The following is a 16,876-nucleotide window of genomic DNA, read 5'->3' as shown; positions in this document are numbered from 1 at the left end:
GCTCGCCCACCCGTCGTCCAGCGAAACTAACCAAAAAAGACATACATCTGGCGTGCTCCTGACCACCACCCACTCTATTACCACAGCAGAGAAGCGGGTCACGTCTACCGCCGATGCCCATACCGGGAGATGAGACTGCGAGGATTCGCCGTTAACACGCCGCGATCATCGCTTGCCGAACGACCTCGAGATATCGCCGACTACCTCGCCGCTACTCAATAGAGTCCTCGACGACCATCCCGTTCGCCGTCACCAGGCCGCTACCTGTCACCGACATGCCCGTCAACGACCATACCCAGCCCGGGGCCGGTATGCGAGCCCATGTCCGGAAAACTAAAAGCAGAAACCGATGGAGGTGCGGTTGCTGTTCGTCGAACTGACGAAGATCCTGCGCCGATGACGAAGAAGCCGAAAAGACAGATTCAACGACATATAACCGATACTGAATGTCAAAAATACGCCGACGAAAGATGACCTGACAACGCAACGTTGCAGCTCCAGGTCAACACGACGCAACCGTCATCCGACGCCATCTGCAATGCAAGACAACGAACCACCGACTTCGACGTGCTTCTCGTTGGCCACGCAGTCACCGCCTTAGTGGACACAGCAGCCAATTACTCCGTAATGAGTGGGCCCCTTGCCACCCCAGTTGAAGAAAATTAAGACTGCATGGGAAGGCCCTCAAATCCGGACAGATGTGGGACACCTGATAACACCAACTGGAATCTGCAAGGGTCGAATTACCGTTACTATCCTCAAATACCCTGTCCCCTTCGTTATCCGTCAACAGTGCACACGATACGTAATTCTCGGCATGGACTTTCTGAACCAACACGGCGCAATTATCGACCGGAGGCCGAAATCGATAACGCTATCCGAAGATTAAGCAATACCACCAGAGAGCTCTCGTACTCACCATGCCTTGAGTGTGCTCGATAATCAACTCAGCATCCCTCCCCGCTCCAGCATTGTCATTTCCGTCGGCACCAAACACCTGCCGACGTAGGAGCCATCATCGAGGGTTACCAAAGTCTGCTGCTCGACCGTGAAATTTGCGTCGCAAGAAGAATCGCTCGACTGCACGGAGAAAAAACGAAAGTGTTGCTGACAAACTTTAGCCAGGAGTTCAAGCATATCAACAAGGGCCTGACGATCGTATACATCGAGGAAATTCTGGAAACAAGCAATGCGTTTTTCCTCTGATACTGCCGCATCTACCGCGACGACTATTGTTCCCGAACCAGACTTCGACATAAATCGAAGTCTCCTCTTGATTAAGCAGCAAAAGCCCAGAAGTCTGCTCCGACGATACAACGACTGCTTTTCGACGCAACTGCGGATTCGACAAACACAAGTCGCAAAGTGTCGCATAATCTCCAAACAGTGCGCTCGACCACTCCGCCACAGCCCTTAACGAGTTTCGACGCGAGAACTTGAAGCTATAAGACAACAAGTCAGAGGAAATGCGGCACGACGACATCATCCAGCCGTCGAAAAGCTCTTGAGCATTTCTTGTTGTCTTGGTAAAAAAGGACGGAACCTTAGGTTTCTGCGTCGACTGTTATCGACTGAACAAGATAACAAAGACGCATGTATGCCCCCTTCCATGGATATACGACGCATTGGATCGGCTCTGCTATGCTAAATACTTCTCGTCGATGGATGTCAAGTCTGGCTATTGGCAAGTAGAAGTTGATGAGACCGATAACAAATGTTGTCGCACACATCAAGTTTCTGAATGTTATCGATGGTTCCATCCGCTGTGTGTCAGCGGAGCTTGAGTAATCTGACTGCATCTATGCGCGACCTGAATAGTGAAGGAGTTTCTGGAATACACGCGGATCCCAGTGATCATTCAGGAACATACGACGACTGATGTATAAAAGCCGACGCGCTTGACCCACTGATCAGATTTTCGACGATCGGCGACTGTGTTCGGCGCTATCGTTGTGCTTTAAGTGTAACTTTCTTTTGAAGGCTCAAGTTCACCCAATAAAGATTGTGTCACCATTTAGTTTTGCTACTGTCTTCATCACAGTCCCTCCCACGTGAGATTAGGATCACTATATATATATATATATATATATATATCTATATATATATATATATATATATATAGAACCCCATATGAACCCCATATGATGATGATCATGTACAGATGACAAAGAATAGCTTATAAATTCCCACTCTAATGTCCCCTCGCGCGAGAGCGGCCATCCTGGCCGCAATTCAAAGGGGCGGTGAACGTCTCGTGAAAGGCTTCATACGGGAAACGCGGACAATCTCAGCGGCGCGGCAGCGGCGGTCATTTGGAACAATAACTGGTTCCACGCGATAGTTCACTGGAGAAGTCTGCTCCAAGACTTTGTAGGGGCCGATGAACCGAAGCTGAAACTTGTCACACAAGCCAGGAGTACGAACTGGTGTCCGGAGTAGCACTTCCTCGCCAGGGCGGAAGCACACGACGCAATGAGAGGCGTCGTAATGCTGCTTGCGGTCCTGTTGCCGTGCTTCGGTGTTGATGCGGGCAAGCTGGCGACAACGCAGAATGCGGGACACATATTCTTCGCAGGAGGAAGGACATTGATGGACAGTTGGCGCGAAGAAAGAGACGTCAAGACAGGAAGAGGGCGAACGACCATAGACAAGGTAAAATGGCGAGTAACCGGTGGTGCGTTGAACGGCGGTATTATATGCAAAGCTCACGAATGGTAAAATGGCGTCCCAGTTTCTGTGATCCGGGTCGATGTACATGGCTAACATGTCTGACAGCGTGCGATGAAATCGCTCTGTGAGGCCGTTGGTTTGCGGATGGTAACTGGAGGTAGTCTTGTTGGTGGTTGCGGAGGCTCTCAGTACTTCGTCCATTAGTTGCGAGAGGAATGCTTTTCCACGGTCGCTCAGGAGGACGCGAGGAGCACCGTGACGCAGTATTAAGGATTGAAGTATGAATGCAGCAACTTCAAAGGCTGAGGCAGAACTCACACAAGTTGTTTCGGCGCAGCGTGTCAAGTGATCAACGGCTGTCACAATCCATCGTTTACCGGTGAGGGTCACAGGAAGAGGGCCATATAGGTCAACGCCAACGACCTCAAATGGTTGCGACGGACAAAGAACCGGTTGCAGTTGTCCGCTTGGAGCTGATGTAGGGAGCTTTCGACGCTGACATAGAGCGCAGGAAGCGACATACCTCGCTGCACTGGCGGACAAGCCAGGCCAGTAGAAGCGCCCTTTGATGCGGTCATAGGTTTTCTGGAAACCAAGGTGACCAGCAGTTATGTCGTCGTGAGAATCCTGCAGGACATGAGCACGTAGAGAGCGTGGCAGGACAGGAACCCAGCGTTGACCATCAGGGTGATAGACATGACGGTATAGGACGCGGTTGTCAATCTTAAATTGCGTCAGCTGCCGACGAAGGCGGGCGTTAGGCGGGCGCAAAGCTCCTTGAAGGTGGTCTATGATGCGCCGACAGTAAGAGTCGGCAAGTTGATGAAATTGGAAGGATTTGTTGTCGTGCGGAGGCATCTCGTCGACAGTGGCCAACAAGAAAGCATCTGAGGAGGGATCGAGCGAAAGCTTGTCACGGATCGTAGTTGGTCCATCGCATGGTGTCGTAGGAAGCGGACAGCCAGAAAGCGCGTCTGCATCTTGGTGTTTTTTTCCGCACTTGTAGGTAATAGTAAAGTCGTATTCTTGCAAACGAAGAATCCACCGACCAAGTCGTCCAGACAAGTTCTTCAGCGTCGAAAGCCAGCATAATGCATGATGGTCTATAACGATCGTAAAGTGGCGACCGTGAAGATAAGGTCGAAACTTCTGCACAGACCAAATGATAGCTAGACATTCCTGCTCCGTGACGGTGTAATTCTTTTCGGCGTTTGTCAGAACGCGACTTGCGTATGCGACGACCCCCTCAGTTAAAGTGTCGTCTCGCTGTAGGAGAATGCCACCAATTCCGTGACCACTAGCATCCGTATGCAGGAGGGTAGGAGCAGCTTCATCAAAATGGCGTAGTACTGGTTCAGATGTGAGAGCGCGCTTCAGATGGGCCAACGCAGATTCACATTCGGGAGACCACACAAAGGGAACATTAGAACCCAGTAATTTGTGCAGAGGTGACGCTATTGAGGCGAAGCCCCGTATAAATCGCCGAAAATAGGAAGCGAGGCCTGAGAAACTACGCAAATCTTTGGTCTTTTCGGGACGAGGGAAGTGCTGAACTGCGGAAACCTTGTCAGGATCAGGACGAATGCTATCATTGCTCACAATGTGACCTAGAACCTTGATCGTCTTGCTCGCAAAATGGCATTTCTTGGTGTTTAGCTGAAGTCCAGCGTTGGCAAGGCACGTGAGAACTTCATCCAGACGTTGCAGGTGCTGAGAGAAGGTTGACGAGAAAACAACGATATCGTCTAGATAGCACAGGCAAGTATTCCACTTTAGGCCACGAAGAACGGTGTCAATCATGCGCTCGAACGTTGCGGGCGCATTGCAGAGGCCGAATGGCATGACAATAAACTCGTAGAGCCCATCTAGTGTTGAAAACGCTGTTTTCTCCTTATCGTCCTCATGCATAGGTATCTGCCAGTAGGCGGAACGCAGATCGATGCTGGAGAAGTACTCGGCACCCTGCAGGGAATCCAAGGCATCGTATATTCGCGGCATAGGGTATACATCCTTGCGTGTGATCTTGTTAAGTGCTCGGTAGTCGACACAAAATCGAACAGAGCCGTCTTTTTTGCGAACCAATTATGGGGGAAGACCAAAAGCTAACAGAGGGGCGTATTATGTTTCGTTGGAGCATGTCGGTGACGTTCTGGTCAATGACTTTCCTCTCGGCTAGCGATACGCGATATGGTCTACGGCACACGATGGATGTACCATCTGTCTCTATCCGATGCGTCGTAACCGAAGTCTTTCCCAACGAAGATGAATGCGCTTAGGAAGCTTCGTGTTTTTGGAGCAAAGCAAGCAATTGTTGTGACTGCGAAGGTGTCAGGTAGGAACTGATGGCAGCTGCAAGAGCTGAAGGAGATGCGGCCCGTCCGGTACATGGACCTTCAGAGGAAGCTGGTTTAAAGGAAACAACAGATATAGACTCTGATTCAGTGGCGCAAGCCAATGTAGTGCCTTTAGGGATGAGAATCATTTCGGATGTCGGGTTTGTAGCGTAGAGAAGTGCAGAGCCATGATCAAACCTAACGAGCCCTGATGCAAAGGCTATCCCTCTTGCAAGACAGCGTGCAGATGGTAATACGAGCACGTCGCCGCAGCCAATCACATCAGACATGAAAGTAACGATGCTTTGATGGCGAGGAGGTAGCGCGGTATCTTCTACAGCAAGGAAGTGATGGGGTGCGTCATCTGCATGAAGTGAATAGGTCGTGTCGGTCATGTGGAGAACGCGTTGTCCACAGCAGATGGAGGCGGAGGCCGTAGAAAGAAAATTCCATCCCAATATGAGCTGCTGGGCACACGAACTTAGCACTGCAAATTGTACGTGATGTAGAAGCCCATCGATGGAAATGCGAGCTGTTCACATGGCGATAGGTCGAAAGGAGGCCCCTTGAGCAGCGAGTAGCGTAGGTTCATATAGGGGGTCGTAACTTTCCGAAGTCGCGAACACAATTCACGGTGAATGACTGAAGCACTAGCACCAGTGTCTATTCAAGCTTCTACTTGTACGCCTTCTACTACAACCAACATCACATTGCACGGACGCGATGGAGGAATTTCTGTCCTGTCGTTCGATGCAGCTTTTCCTTCAGTTTTCCGGACGACGCTCGGCGAATTAAGAAGCAGGTCTCAGTGGGGACGTAGAGCGGCGAAGGGGTGACGGCGAGCGGCGTCTCGCAGGACGGTAAGCCTTATCGGATGCTACAGTAGGCGATGGAGAGCGTCCGCACGGTGGACCATAAGGACGGCGTTGGCCATGGAAGCTCCCTAGACGTTGGAAAGTAGCTCCGGGCGAAAAGTCATCCCGTTCGTATACGTCATATCCGCGACGCTCGACTTGCTGGCGCTTGCGGCAAAAACGGGCTATGTGGCCACGATAGCCGCAGTAGTAGCAGATGGGACGAAGAGGACGCCACTGCGGATAGCTGGTTTGGGTAGGTGCGCTGGTAGTCATGGAAGCGATGTGAGCCGGTGTTGGTTTTGGAGGCATCGGTGGGACGATGACTGGAGTAGCTGCGGCTACTTGTGCGTACGTTGATGGGGCCCTAGGGGTTAGAGGGTCCGTGTACGCTGCACCAGCCATGCATGCCAATTCCTCCTTGATGACGTCTCGCAGATTGGTATCGGAGGCATGAGAAGGCATAGGCCCTGCGGCTAAGCCAAGATACTGGAGCTCTTCTCGAATTATTGCGCGTATCATTGCTCGTAACGTAGGGTCGTCGGCGGTAGTGTTTGCAGTGGTGTCTGACTGCAACCGTACTGATTCGAGTTCGTCAAGGCGCTGGCAAGTAGCAACGATATCAGCGACGGTAGCGGGGTTCTGGATGGCTAAAGCATTGAAAGCAATAGCTCCGATGCCTTTGAGGATGTGGCGAACCCTGTCTGATTCGGTCATGGCCGTGTTCACGCGTCGACAAAGAACAAGCACATCCTCGATGTGCGACGTATAAGATTCACCGGGTTGTTGCTTGCGAGTGGCGAGTGTCTTTTTTGCGAGGGCGGAACAAACAGCCGGCGTGCCGAAGATTTGGCGGAGCTGCTGTTTGAAAGCGCCCGAGTTCGTGAAATCAACCTCATGGTTGAAGAACCAAGTCTTCGCTACTCCTGTCAGATAAAAGGCGACGTGACGTAGCTTGGACGCATCGTCCCAACGGTTAGCCGAACTCACTCGGTCATAGTCGTCCAGCCAATCCTCGACGTCTTCACCGCGAAGTCCAGCAAACAGACGGGGATCACGCTGGTGCCCACTGACAACCCAATACGGAGAGGCTGGGGTAGCCGAGGCCGAGATGGTCCAAGTAGAAGTGCCTGTTGGCTCGTCCTGCGACATGCTGGCGGACAGTCGGCACAATCGGCGACCCGATCGAAGCTCCAGGAGGTTGAGCGGGGAGTCAGAGGACGGGGGACCGAAGAGCACACTCCACCACTTGTGACTCAGCAGTTATCATGGCGTTTATTCCGTGTCAAAAGATTAGGCGAACCGACCGCGCCCACAGCACGGAGCACACACGAGAGCCAGCCCCACAAGCCATGATGCAGAAGAACCCCATATGAACCCCATATGATGATGATCATGTACACATGACAAAGAAGAGCTCATAAATTCCCAGAATATATATATATATATATATATATATATATATATATATATATATATATATATATATATATATATATATATATATATATATATAAATCACCAGCAGCAGCAGCATCCTGGCTACGCCCACTGCAGGGCAAAGGCCTCTCCCAAACTTCTTAATCTCACCCGTCCACCCAACTTTCTGCCGGCCCCTGTTACGCTTCCATTCTCTAGGAATCCAGTTCGTAACCCTTAATGACCATCGCTGATCTTCCCTCTTCGTTACATGCCCTGCCCTTGCTCATTTCGTTTTCTTGATTTCAACTAAGATGTCATTATATAACTCGCCTCTGTTCCCTCACCCAATCTGCTCTCTTCTTATCCCTTAACGTTACACCCACGATTCTTCTTTCCATAGCTCGCTGCGTTTTCCTCAATTTAAGTAGAACCCTTTTCGTAACCCTCCAGGTTTCGGCCCCGTAGGTGACTGCTGGTAAGACGCAGCTGTTATGCACTTTTCATTTGAGAGATAATGGCAATCTGCTGTTCATGATCTGGGAATGCCTGCCAAACGCACCCCAGCCAATTCTTATTCTTCTGATTATTTCAGTCTCATGATCCAGATTCGCGGTCCCTACCTGGCCTAAGTAGATGTATTTCCTTACCACTTCCAGTGCCTCGCTACCTATCGTAAACTGTTGTTCCCCTCCGAGACTGTTAAACATTACTTTAGTTTTCCGCAGATTAATTTTTAGACCCACCCTTCTGCTTTGCCTGTCCAGGTGAGTGAGCATGCATTGCAATTGGTCCCTTGAGTTACTAAGCAAGGCAATATCATCAGCGAATCGCAGGCTACTAAGGTATTCTCCATTAACTCTTATCCCCAATTCTTCCCAATCCAGATCTCTGAATACCCCTATAAACACGCTGTGAATATCATTGGAGAAATTGTTCCCCCCACCTGACGCTTTTCTGTCTATACAGATGTAGATATATATATATATATATATATATATATATATATATATATATATATATATATATATATATATATATATATATACATATGTTGCGTCTCGAAATAATTGGTACAGGCACGCAAACACGTGTCCATACTAACGTTTAGGCCATGCCTCAGTCTAAACGCTAATAAAGATGCGCTTTCGTCCGTAACCTTTATTAATGCGAAAACATTATGTGTCCCATGATGCGGAAATGCCAGCGTTGTCCGCAACGAGTGGTAAGAAAAATCATCATCATTGACGTCATCAGCTGCTTGTATGACGTCAGTATTAATAAAAATAAAATGCATAACGAGTGACTTATTACGAAGAAAAGTGAACTAAGGTGAAATAAAGTGTATTAGGATGGATTAAGGGGGATAAAAGTGGACAAAGTTTTAATATTGTGGATGAAGGTTTTTACGAATTTGAGCAATGTGGAGGAAAATGAATTAAGGCGGATTAAGCTTGGTACAAATTAGATAAAGGGCGACTAGGCTAGTGTTACGAAGGACACGGGACAATGTAGGTCCTCGCGTATCATAGACGTAAAATATTAAACAAGTCACAATGCATTCGTATGCAAATCATGTAAGGATACCTAAGTGACTGTCGATTTTCCTTTGTGTTACACTAGTACTAAAACATATACATAGACACAGCGTGCCCGTAAACTCATGGAGCACAATTGACCGGTCACAGCAAATTAAAGAAACAAGATGGAAATAAGCAATCTTCACCAAATAAAGGGAAAGCACTCCAAGTTTTATACCTGTTCAGTGCAGTTCGATGTGGCGTGCGCTTGTTGCCCTAAGCACACCTAACCGATATTCACATTCTTTCCACACAGGGTTAAGGACGCCTGGGGCAACAGAGTGAAAACGTCTGTGATTCTCTGTTTTAAATTATTAATGACGTTGATATGTTCACTGTACACATGTTGTTTCACATAACGCATAAAGTTCGTGGTGCTGCGTTATCACCTGTGTGCACACACCCTTGCACATCATACTATGGTAACATGGATAATTTTTCTTTTACTCCATGATGATTTTACATATCTATCTTGTTTTGTTGCTTTGCTGTGACCGGTCAAAAGTGCGCCATGACTTTAGGGGCACACTGTATATGTATATGCCTCTACCATGTGACTGTTTCCGATACCTCAAATACATACACTTTTTTTTGCCTTTGACCCTGCTAACGCATAGGCATCGAAAATCATCGCTGCGACATGAGCGCTCCTTCGGTCGCGAGTCCTGATAACCGCGGGTAGGTAACGAAGACGAGCAGTTCCGTGCCGTTCTTGCCCCGAGAGCACCACCTTCGGTAGCGGTACCGGACGTCATCGAAGGTCTTGAGTGAGTACTGTTACAGTTCACAATGTGCGGCAATAAACGGAACAGATGCAAAAGCCTCGGACACAGCCTGCCTAATCGTCATGCTCGCCAGCATGAAAAGACTTGTCTGTCGGGTGTGTGCGACGAGAGTATGCACGAAATATGCCATCTTACTCCCCTCTGGGCTGCGTTCAACCCCTCCAAGCCATGCAGTGGGTTCCCTCCACTGACCTTCTCTGTGGGTTGCCCACACGCGCCCTGACAAGTCCTTCTACCAGGGAACAGCAGAGAATGAGGTTTCCCGGATGGCGGCGGGTAGAAGAAACACAGTGAGCCACCACGAGTGGTTACATCTTCTCTGCCCTTGCGCGCAGGTACATGCAAGCTAGATAGATGTGCAAAATGTTGGGCCATTTGATGCGTCATGTAGTGTCGCTGAGCGGAAATACGGGCCGGAAGAAACGGAGTGGATAGGACAGGCGCTCACTTACAACTGAACCTTAATGAAAGTTTTTCCAGGGAGGGCGGAGGGCCGCACACACGTAGTCAAAAGGCTCATACAAAGTTCGTGCATAATCGCATGCCAAAATTGTGAACAATGTTAACGCCCAAGGAGATAACTAATTTCTTTATCCGTCAGGGCGACTGACGGGACACTAAGACACGTTGCAGACTGTGCGTAAATCTGGCGCGCCTCAATTATTTCTCTCGCCAATCTTTCATTAGACTTGTTCAAAATGGTTGCATTTTTATATAGCGGAGTGCAACCGCAATCTTCCATGTGTGCAGGTAGGTGCATATCACCTGCAACAACCTTTAAAGACGCCGAGTGCTCTCTGAGTCGCTCGTTCACAAATCGACCCCTTTGGCCAATGTAAATTTTACCGCAGCTCAACGGAATCTGGTAAACGACCTCAGTAGCGAAAGTCACAAGGGCGTGGACATGTCTCTTGTCAAATGCATTTTTTGGCCTTTCCTTTTCGCTCCGATCAAGCATTAGAGAGCACAATATAGCGAGATTACAGGGGGCTGTGAAAACTACGTCCACCTCATGCTTACGTCCTACTTTCTTGAAGTTGTGCGAAACTGAATGTATGACATCACCACAATCTTCCTTGGTCCTCGCATTTCCTGTGTAAATGCGGCGAGTGCCATTTTGAGTTTCTTTAAAAAGCGAACTTCTCGCGGCTACCAACAGTCTGGAGGGGCAACCCGAGCTTTCGAGACGTGACACCTGCAAACTGAAGCTGTGCTCGACCTTCTAAAAACTATACTTTCTCAACCCCGAATTCAGGCACGACAAAGTAATCGCTCGTTTGACGAGCTTTGTGCGTGAGGATTCATAAGGTAGAAGGCTTTGCTTGGAGCGTGGCAAATATTCTCAACAAACCTGGTCGTCCCATTTAAAACACAAAGCGAGGTCTACAAGCTGCAACGCGCCATTAGCGGGAAGTTCAAGGGTAAAGGCAAAGAACATGAAGTATTATTTAAAAAATTTATTACACTATTAGCTGCTGATGACGGCGTTTGGTCACTAGGTACACTTAAAAGGACACGGAAGTCGTCAACGTACCTGTACACTTTTAAAACATGCCTTTGTAAAAGTTGTGGTTGAAGCTGGTGGTACAATTTGACTAAAAATATCTCACAAAGAACAAGGGCCACACAAGGGCCAATATATATGTCCCTCTTTTGCACATGGGTATTGTTGTCATAGCTTGCAATTGTTGGGCACAAATAACACTTCAACAACTCCTAAAAATTCTCCACATTCACTAAAGAAGCGTTTTGAAAGGGCACTACCCCATGAAAGTCAATCGCATAATGGACTCCAAGAAAAACTGACGTTGTGCTGCCGTTTCTACATTTTCGTTTCTGTAAGCTGTACGCTTTTGTATTTTTTTTTTTTGCTTTGGAACTCACCACTCACTGCTAATGACGTATTAACCATCTGTTATTTGTTTTTACATCACATCGTCTTCCCTGCCAAACCCTCCCCGATGAGCAACCTGGTTCTATTTCCAAGCAGGCGCTGTCGAAGGTCACAAAACCACGTCTCTATAACAGTACGCACGGTAACTGAAAGAACACTGAGCCTAGACCACATTGCCGCGTCTGCTTTAGGCTTCAGCCACACAATTTGGAATGCGGACATACTTTGGTCAGTTGGTCAGCAGCCGAACTCACGCCTGTACGAGGGGCATCGAGCGGTTTGCGAGGCGCCGCCGAACGTCGCTTGTTAGCCCTGAGCGCTGGCTACAGAGACGCCTCTGGCTTTCCAGCGGGTCTGTTCGATTTGGCGTCCGAGAATTCCGAGGACTGCCCGATATACTGCGTCCGCCAACGCTCATTAGCTTAAAGCAGTGCCCCGGGCGCTCCTGACGAGTCCGGGAGGACGAATTGAAATGACCCAGCGATGCCGGCACTCGCATCATTTGTATCTTGGAGTTGTGGCACCCCCTTCACTGTTTTCGTTAAGAGGAAGGCTTTGCTTTGAAGCTCCTATCGAAATGCATGTGAAGGAAGAACTTGTTTTACTCGGCTCCCGCTGCACTCAGTTTGATGAGGTTTGTTGCACTTAAAGAAAATAAATTTAAGTCTACCATAGTAGCTAGGTGATTTTTTCTTCAGGTCATTTATTTCAGTACAAAAATTGTTCAAGATCGCAAAATTTTGAAAAGTATACGAACAAGCTTGTCGCTTTTTAACTCAGCAATCACCATATCCGCGCGTAAATAAAGCGAACACGTATACAACGCCAGGGAGGTCTTTTTGTTGCTCAGAAAAACAAAATAATATAGCTTACTAATATAACGTGGAGTGATGCCGCAAAATGAAAAAAGAACAGGAAACGGAGCATTAAAGCTGACGCCCTCAGCGCCGGTTGTTAATTTTTACTGCCAACTATAGTCAAATGCTAAGTGCATGTACAATTTACTTGCCACTGCTGAAGTCACTGTCACTGTCAGCACGAACGGCGTCGTCCTCCATGGCACCCGTGAACAAGGCTCGGTACTCGGCGGCAGCGATTGCGGTAGCGCCTAATGTTTTACCGGGCTGCAGTTATAATCGCTAAAAGAAATAAAGCGAGAAATACATTATATTTGTGTCACAAACCCAAGTATAACGCGCGGCACTTTCTCAGGCCGGAAATTTCGGAAGAACAGCTATCAACAATATAACGATTCTGTACAGTGCACCTATCAAAATAACCTATTTACACATGCATCTATCTACAGCAGGCACATGACTCTAATATATTTGAAAGTAGAACAGCAGTCAAACACTCGCAAATTTTCAAACTGTTTCAAGTAAATTGCAGATACATATATTAAATTACATCACATATGCCGGCTTTAAGTCCTTTACCGGACTAAGTTTACAGAGCTGTGATACCTCCTCTTGATGCTTGTAAATTTCGGCAATTTCTTGTGGAATATATGATGCCATTATTCAAAATTCTGCTTGATACAGTCGACAGAATTTCTTTTTGCAATAATTCACGTTCGTATCAGTTCAACAATTCTTTCATAGGAGTATTGCTGCGCTTCACGTGTATTTGAACAAAGGTAAGGGAGTTTGCCCAAAACTAAAGCGTCCTTTTAAAGCCACCTGATAAATGCTTCATAGAACATCCAGAAGTTCCAAAACACCTCGAATCCAGAATACCTCAATTCGAAGGTGAAGCGTCCTTAATTGCTGCAGCATATTCATAAGTGTAGTGGTGGTGGGTTGTAGCAACAGGCGGCTTAAGCCTGGCGATCAGGGCCGGCAATTGCTCCGGCCGAGAATCTGTTACACTATCACTGCGGCATTTCGCCACATGTCGATCAAGCCAATCTCTATTAAGAATGCAAACTGAAAACGTGAAGCTGCATTGCGGGCTATAAGTGATTTTTCTGGGAAAACAGGTGTTGCAATGACGCGTGCGAAAGGTGCTTTTTTCGCACTCTCCAGAAGGGCATCACTTTCATCTTGAATGTATTTGCCCCGACCGAAGAAAGTGCTCAATCTCTCCTGTCTCATCGCACACAGTAGAATTCGGAGAATCGATACGCCCCGCCTTAAATAACCATGCTGTTGTACGAGCAGCGCCTGTCCTTACACGGTGTAGAAGTCGTGCTTCCTCACGGCAAACCCTTTTGGTTGCACAGTATATGAGTGGTGGAAACCAAAGCGACACAAAGTGATTAGGCATGTCGCATTTTTGACTTGATCATGCTATGGGTCATTGACTTTAGGTGGATAAAAGAGCGCTTCCGATGCAACATGATCAGCTTTTCCATTGCCAGCAATACCAGTGTTGGACATAATCCACTGAAACTTTACTGTGAAGTCTTTGCTGACGAGTTCTTTCACGAGGCATAGTGATTTGAGCGCGTACTTGATTGTCGACAGAACACGACAGAGTTGTATTGTAACAGCGTAACCTTTCAGTTTGTAAGAAGTACTACAAACCATGCAGACATAGTCTTTATTTTGAGTAGCGCGGCAGCTATAACTACTTCTGTTACTGCTGGTTAATTGTGCCACTGCACTTAGCGTGAACATTTGAAACACCCGGCTCAATGTTGGCCTGGTAAAATGTCTAAAAACAGCGTAGTTTTAGACAGGGAAAAAAATTCACTGATAACATTTTACGGCGCTCGCAGATGAACTTCGATCCGGCAAGGATGGCGTTTTTATATGCATTTCTAGCCAATTCACCCAAGGATGCACCCCGTACGATTCTTCCCACAGACCTAGACCCACTTCTCGCGGCTCTTTCCGGGTCGGGGCATATGCTGCTGCAAAGGCTTCACTCCCGCTTCACATCCCCCCCCCCCCCCCACCGCACGTGCTGCAGCAGTTGTGGCGGTAGCAGCCACGCCGAGAGACACCGCCCTCCTTTCTCATCTCGTGACTCCCTTCTGTCGCAGGAAACCAGTACCTCGACAGCTGTCGTGGACGAGAAGCACCACAGGAGCCGCGCAGATGCCCCCGGCTGTGGCATCGCCACGCGGCCTACGACAGCCCATCTGTATTTGGAGTGCCAGTACGACGCTCAGCAGCGGGACCGCCATCTGAGGGGGTTCGAATGTCGCCCTACGAGGAATGCGTAAGGCCGGCAACCGGTTCAGTGGCTTCCGGCAGAGTCATTCTTTACCCGCTCCTGGCTTTCCCCAAGGAGATGCATTCAGCTCCTAGGACGGCTCTGAATACAATTCCTCACTTCTCTTCGCACTGTACATAATAGGCCTACAGGCCATCCCTAATAAGCAAGGGTGGCTGTACCCACGTGTTAGTAATGTTGCATCTTTGGTTAGCAGTGCTACCAGCTGCATGGGAAGTGAGAGAAATGGCAGTGAGGAAAGGTGGGGCGCTATAACGTAAAGCTGTTCCAAACTTTTCTATTCCAATTCTGTAGTTAGCCCTCCACGATTGCTCAAAAATCTTCTTGGACCCCCCCCCCCTTCGCCTACCTGTTATGCGAAGTCACGAAAACCGCGGTATCTCCCAATCTAACATGACGTGTACACAGTGATTATGCGTGATTCAACTGAATGAATAAACAATAATTATTTTGGATTCGACGCCTTTTAGCCATTAACGCTCGGCTATTGGTCAAAAGTTTTCGGGCTGCACCCACTTCACATGCCTGTCACCCGACGTCACAAAGCCGTGAAAATTGCCCGCGTCAAAGTTACGTGTACGCGTTGAAGATGCATCAATATGCCCAACAAAACCGAATTTCTTTTCTGAATAGCCGCAGGCTGCCCCGTTTGGAAAGGAATAAAAGATGGCTGCCGCGGATCGCTCAAGCACTGGCTGCTCGCACCTACCGGAAAGCATGGGTTTTGCGTACGATAAACCTTCTTGTGGGTTCGTGTAACGTTTTCAAGCACTTTCAGCGCGTTTATAACCTCGTTCTGCCAACTCTTCTTTGCTAAGGATCCGTTTTAGCGGAATTCTCAACCTACAATTGCATGCCGCCGCGATTTTCAACCAGCCATCTCAAGCCAAGTAACGGAATGCGGACCAATCGCACACGCCGGCACCACCCTCTTTATCCGGTTATCGATTTTCAGTGCACTGGCTAGGCCCTGTCGAATCCCTCTCCACTTGAGCGTTCTCCTCTCCTCTTGTCAGCCAATTAGAAAAGACAAGCCGCTTACTGTAAGCAATTTAATTCGTTTTTAAGGCAAATAAAAGTGAACTCCTATAAACGAGGACAGCGTTTGTTTTGTCTGTTCAGACAACCCTGCAGGCCACTCCCGATGCTTGCGTCGGCGGTTACGCATATTTGACGTCAGGAGATTGGGATAAAAATACATTGCAATAGTTTTACGTTTTAGGGCACCTGACTTACAAGATTTTTAATCGCGCACATACACCTGGCTTGTTACGTTACGGCACAACAAAAAGTACAGAAGGATGACATGTGTTCTGAAATTTGCTTCCAACAAACGGCATTCAGATCATGTGTCTAAATATTGCACGTCTTTATCGCACAGGGAAAATGAAGAAGTACTTACACAATGCTCTCCAGACTTGTGAATTTCATACGTTTCATTATTGTACTCTAGTTTGCTTGCTTTTCTTGTGAATGATAATTGGTGTGCTTCTAATATGGGTCTGCAATGATTGTATCGGAAGTCGATGTCGAGATGACCAGAAACGGAGATGAAAGTTGAAAACATGACTGTTGTCCTTTTTTAATCATTCAGTGAGTCAGCGTCCCGTCTGACCAAAGTATTGGCGGCTGCAAGAAAGCTGAGTTTTGTAAACAACATCCCCTGTGTGCTCGCCAAAGCCAAAGCGGTTCTTATAGCTAGTTCTGCAGCTACTTGTTTTGCTTTTGGATCGCAGTTAGCCTGTCTGCATAAGCGGGACTGTTTATCTGGCGCCGAAAACACGTTTCTAACTCCATTGATGGCTATCGCGGCATTCATTTCCGAGACCATCATTGCAGACCCAATGCAGTCATTGCTGTCGCCACAAGAGCAAACAAGCTTGAGGGATTATTGAGAGGGAAGTGGTTCTTGTGGGGAAGGAGAAAAGGCTAGCGCTATTTTCTGCAACCCATGCGGGAGCACTACTCAGCGCAAGCAGGGTCGAGGGGATGGGGTTAAGAGAGAAAAAAATTATGGGTTTTTACGTGCCAAAACCACTTTCTGATTATGAGGCACGCCGTAGTGGGGGACTCCGGAAATTTCGACCACCTGGGGTTCTTTAACGTGCACCTAAACCTAAGTACACGGGTGTATTCGCATTTCGCCCCCATCGAAATGCGG

The sequence above is a fragment of the Dermacentor andersoni genome, chromosome 5, assembly GCF_023375885.2.
Source record: "Dermacentor andersoni chromosome 5, qqDerAnde1_hic_scaffold, whole genome shotgun sequence".
Classification (NCBI taxonomy): domain Eukaryota; kingdom Metazoa; phylum Arthropoda; class Arachnida; order Ixodida; family Ixodidae; genus Dermacentor; species Dermacentor andersoni.
Note: the sequence above shows the minus strand (reverse complement) of the source record.